Source organism: Sipha flava, unplaced genomic scaffold (assembly GCF_003268045.1).
Source record: "Sipha flava isolate LNK unplaced genomic scaffold, YSA_version1 70_pilon_pilon, whole genome shotgun sequence".
NCBI classification, from domain to species: Eukaryota; Metazoa; Arthropoda; class Insecta; order Hemiptera; family Aphididae; genus Sipha; species Sipha flava.
In genome coordinates this window covers 785,764-791,913 of record NW_020273610.1, presented here as the reverse complement: position 1 = coordinate 791,913, position 6,150 = coordinate 785,764, and positions in this window count along the sequence as shown.

Sequence of the window (6,150 nt, the reverse complement as noted above, 5' to 3'; positions counted from 1 at the left end):
AAAAAAATTCCTTATAACTGATTTACACTTTATTTCAGGAGCTTTGTAATTATTGCCTCCGCCTGAGTCTAAGCCCACTAGAGCTCCTTTATTTACACCAATGTATATACTTCAAATTAAAATGTGTTCTTAACGCAACAGATATGTTGGTTATTCGATGAATAAATTATTTTTTATGAGCTCTTTGAATGATCACAGAATAAGATATGTGAATATTTCTCAGGGCGTATCAAGTAGAGAAGATATGGTCTAGCCAGCTATATCCTAAAGGCACACTTCACTACTAAATCGTCGGACATTCGCTACCGTGATGCATTTTGACAAAACATCGATTTTATTTGTTCGGCCAAAGAACCGTTAACGATTTTGAACATCATGACCGCACGACGGTTAAAAATACACGCATTAAGTGTATCGGAGCAAACATAAAAAAAAAATTTAAAAAAATACTTTTTACGCGGCCGCACGGAATTGTGTTTCTCTAGCGACTGTTTGTCCATATCGAATTGCGGTTTGCTGTGTACGATAAGGTTTTCGCGCGTCATCGTGGCCCGTGAATCATTTTACCGAAATTCGTATTTTAAACTCACGAATGTCATTAATCGTTGTCGCGTCGATGACGATAAATTACACCAGTCGTGTCCTGCGCTCGTGCTGCAACAACCGTACGAGGATCGCAACGCCGTTCGGACGTGCGCAAAACGCCCCGTCGCGATGACGGAATCGTACGGATCCGGTGCGAGCGCAAACGTTTCCGATGCCAGTCCGGACCGGAAATCGTTGCGCGCGCGTATACGACGATTGTAGACCAAGACTAAGATTCGTTCGCATTTAGACGTTTTTTTTTTTCCTTCTTAAGTCCGAATCGATCGGTCATCAGACACGTCCACGATTTGGCTTCGTTTCGATTAAATAGAACCATTTTTGTTTTTTCCGCTTATAATTCCGTATTTATAGGTCTCTGAGAATCTTGTTCGTTTTGTTCATTTATAAACCGAATTTACGATTCGTTTCAATTCGTGATCAAACGCACGCGCGAATAGTGTGCGAACCGCGTTCGTTCTGATGTTGGCCGGAGAACGAACTCGCGGCGAGTGCTTACGAAATACACGCGACGTTCTGGAACGTTTACAGCCCGTCCGGCGGTCGGTACACGCGTGTTCATATGCGTTATAAGACCGTACATTCCAATACGTATAGAGTTTTCATATACCTCTCAACGAGCGTGTCCTGTGGCAATATCGGTTTAAGCTAACGCCAATTTTTTTTTTTTTTTTCACACAAATAATTATTATTCGGTTAATTTTTCCGAAACCCTCGAAACAACATTACTACACAATTTACGACCGGTGCATCGTTTGCCGGTGCACTGCAGCGCGTAACGATGAAAACATCGGTTGATCGGTTCGAAGAGATATCCGCACGAACCCTGCCGTTCGACATCTACCCGCGGACAAAAACGGCATCCCTGGAACATCTCATAGCCGTGCCCAACGTTCCGGCACGTCTCAATATCCCGTTCGACACGGGCGTCACTAAATTCCAAATTCTGTTGTAGCAGTTTATTGTTAGAAAGTTAAAAAATACATTTTTAAAGGTATTACATGATAACTGGCTAACTCTTTTTCGTAAACCTTGATATGACGTATAGTGTATGCATGCAGTGTCTTCTCGTGTTGAACAAAAAATATGATTATTTTTGATACAATCACAATAATTGATGGTCTATGTTCGTACAAACTTAATAATGAACTTCGAATATACATTAAAATCTATAATTTTTTTTAGGGTAGCGAAAAGATACCCCTCGATACCCTTTTGTGACGCCTAACCTAACCCCTAACCTAACCTAACCTAACCTAAGGTCGATATGACATAAAAGCGACGTGCTGTAACAATAACGATAACTGTTCAGCCGGTCTTCGGGTTCCAGCCTCGGCGCGACATGATTGAACACAGCGGATCGCAGTGCAGTGCATTTTACCTGCCGGTCTAATCACTCGTGTCACGTTCGTCTGTTACAAAACAACGCGTTCGTGAGACCGCGGGAAAATGTTCGCCCGTCGGTGATGGCTCAACATTTCGGTGTTTGCGAAAACAATTCATGACTGACGAGAGATAGAGAGAGAGAGAGAGAGAACGAGAGAGATCGATTACAACCGCTAAGACGAAAATGTGATTTTCGAGATACGCGGTTTTTTTCCTTTTGTTTCTAAACATTTCTTCGACCATCGACTTCGGTCTTGTACTGCGGTTAGGTTAGGAAACATAACATACACCGTGAAACCGTGTGCGCACGCGTGGACTTCCGTCTGGTCATTGTCATACGACGACATTTGACGAAAATCGCCCGGAATGCATATTAAATTGTGTTTATAGATAAATATTACAATTCAAGGCCGTCGCCGTAAGCGTCGATGTCAAGTGTTTTCGAGCGTACTCCAGTCGGATCGATTCAACCGATATCTCGTTTTGGGCGGCGGTCGCGGGTATTCCTATTGGTATATCTGTTACGGGTAATGTTAACATTTGGATAATGTTGACATTATCCGGCTAAAGCCGACATTACCCATCTGTTATGGCTAATGGGCAATTTTTCGTTTATAAGCAGGAATTGTTAACACTATCCGGATAATGTTAACCTTGACCAGTCAATATTGGATAATGTTAAAAGTTGTATATTACTATATACTCGTATATTAGACTATAGAGTTTTTATTATCATTCTATACCAGCGGTTCTTAACCATAGGGTAGCGACCCAATTTTGGGTCGCCAATAATTTTAAATAGGTCGGATAAAAATTTAAAACGTTAGAATAATATTTTTATTTTTAAGTCTTATAAATAATAAATGAAACCTCATGTACGTTGGTTATCATGGAGAAAAATTTGAACGAGATTTTTTGAATTAAGAACTGAAATAAAAATATTTTTAAGAGAAAAAAATTTACTGTTATCCATCCATTTTCAAGATATAATTTGGTTGACAAAAGTTGTGTATCTATCAGATATTTTTCCGTTATTAAATGAGTTAAATTTTAGTATGAAAAGACTATTAACTAATATTTTTACATGTTGTAATAAAGATATTAACTACAATCAAAACCAAATCAAGAAACAAGCTTGATGTCGAACCCACGATGCGTATTTCACTTACTAACTCCATAGAAGAAGTCTAAATTGATTCATTGGTAAATCAATATCAAGACCAAGGAAGTCATTAAATTAAAAATTATTTAAAAAACAATATAATATTATTAAAAGAAATGTTTATTTTTAAATATAATGTAATCAATATTATGACTTGTTATGAATACAAGTAATATGAGTGAAAAATGTTATTCGATTAAGAGTACCAAATAGTTATTTTTTATTCTGCTATTGAATATTATTTATAAAAAGGTCGCAGGAAAAATTTGGTAATTATCTTGGGTCGCCACTACACAAAGGTTAAGAACCGATGTTCTATACGATAATAAAGCGTCGGACTTCCAGAGTATAATATCTTATCTTGTCTTGTAACCGAGTTAGTCAGTTATTATCTTACCGATAAAGTGAACAATATATCGATATATGGGTTTAATATTTATCATAATTGTACAACATTGTTCGTTATAATTTTATATACGCTATATAAAATACATCGTGCATCGATCTGTTGTTAGCCTGCTTTCAGTTTTCACCCGAAATTGCAAGTACAGTGTTATTAGTGTTAAACTGTTAAGTGTTTTAGATTGCATTTTTAATAAAATGGAAACAAAACTGGAGTCATAATTTATTTGAGAAATTTTTGTTTGAAAAACGAGAAGTTAATTCGTCTTATTTGTCAAATGTAAAATATTTGAATATAATTAATGAATTGAAAGGCGGCAATATATCTCGTCGTTTGAATACATTTGAAATTATTAATATCGGAGGAGAAGAGAAATTTATAGCACCTGTTGAAAAAGGTAGTACTAATTTACTACATTACGTAAAAAATGATGAATTATATGACATACTAAATGAGAAACACCTTAATATTGGCCACGGTGGTAAACATCGAATGATGGCAGAAATAAAAAAAAAAAATTCAAAAATTCGATTCAAGAAGTTGTACTTATGTACATATAATATATTGTATGTTAAATATATTTAATATTGTTAATGATTTGCAATGATTTTATCTCATGCACGTTAAATTTTTATGGTTGTTTAGACATTGTCCAAAAGTTCTTGGCTAATATCATATTATCCGGTTATTGTTAACGTTAGCCAATATTTAATAATATTCATGGTGGGTAATGATAACAGTTGGCTAATGTCGACTTTAGCCGGATAATGTCGACATTAACCAAATGTTAACATTACCCGTAACATATCCATCAATTGGATACGATAATATAAATAACGCTTAAATTATGTAACACGGTTAACAATAACGTAAGTCGACCTCGAATGCTTTCTAGGTTTCGTGTTTACCTTAATATGCATTCTATGAATTCTGTCCAGACAATTCGTGCAGTAGAATCTACAAGAGTTTCTATTGTGAATCAACGTAACTTTTGATTGCGATCGAAACTCGAGCTACTGTTGTAAACAACTGCGGACAAGGTACAGTGTTAAAAGTAAGTGATATCTATCGGTAAAATAGATATTTTATTTTAAAACATTTTCATTTAAACGTTTACTTTTTAACCAAAGTTCATTATAAAGTTTTTCCGAATTTTAAAAGTAATTATTAATCGAGTTATAAATAATCAAGAGGGAGTAACCGAATTGGTTCTCGTTTGAAAAAGGTATTTTATTAGGTATAGCCGAATTGGTTCCCGTTTAAAAAAGGCATTTTATTAGGTATAGCTGAATTGGTTTCCGTTTGTGTACAGGTAAAATAAGGACAATTTTAATTTTTAAAATAATTTACTTACAATATTAAAAATTAAAATCCAGCAGGCCAGTGCATAAAGAGCAAAAAACAAAATTTTAAAAACTATATATATGACATAATAATAGACACAATTATTATATCTATAAGATAGAGTAAAGAAATATAGAAGACTATAAATTACTAGAAACTAACAAATTACAAGCAAATAGGAAAGAAATAACAAATACTTGGAAAATAGTATGACAGATTACATTAATGAGAAAATTACGAGAATTTAATATTTAAAGAAAGTTAGCTTCAAAATTGCAAATCAGTGGTTTTAAATTGTATTTATTATATTTTATTATTTATATTTCGTATTTATATGACTAGTTGACTTCCAAATCAACGATTTAAAATTGTATATATTTTATCATTTTTTTTTTTAACACACATTAACGCACATTATTAATCAAACCTACTTTTAAGTTGACAGTCCTAAGCCTATAAAATTAAGAAAGAAAATGTACGTAATTAAACGGGAACCAATTTGGCTATACCTAATGAAATACCTTTTTCAAACGGGAACCAATTTGGCTATACCTAATGAAATACCTTTTTCAAATGGGGACCAATTCGGCTATACCTAATAAAATAACTTTTTCAGGCGGGAACCAATTCGGTGCGTGGGTTTGGAGCTCGGGAACCAATTCGGTACCAGCCAATCGAGAAACTGAAAGAATTTTCACGAAAATGTGTTTATTTGTCGGTTCTAAATTTCAAACAACTGGTGGAACACCTCGGTCGGATACGGGGAAGGGTGAATGATATTGCTGTATTGCCGTACTTGGTCTTCTAAGCTCGAAACAAATTTACCATTGCTCTCGAAAATAACGATTTTGAATGAAAGAGATCGGGTGGATCAGCTTGTGTTTTCCCAAAGATGGTTAATAGTGTTTATATATTAGTAGAACCTGATATTTTAATAAGGTAAGTTTAAGTTTTAATCGAAAATGTCAAGAGCCTACAATCAGCACATATTTAATTAAATATTCACACAATTAAGGAAAATCTATAAAATGCTAATATAAATACTCAGTAAATGTTTTCAGTTGTTTCAATTAATATTTATAGAAGAACAATAAAAGCTCTTTCCTACTTCGTATATTTAAAATTCGTAAAAATTTCATCGGAACTAATTTTCCATAAAAAAATAATGATAAAATCAATGAAAATGTATAAATAGTGATTTGTCGAAAAAGTAGTAATAAGTTCTCTTTTTTGCTCCTTGAAACGCATATAT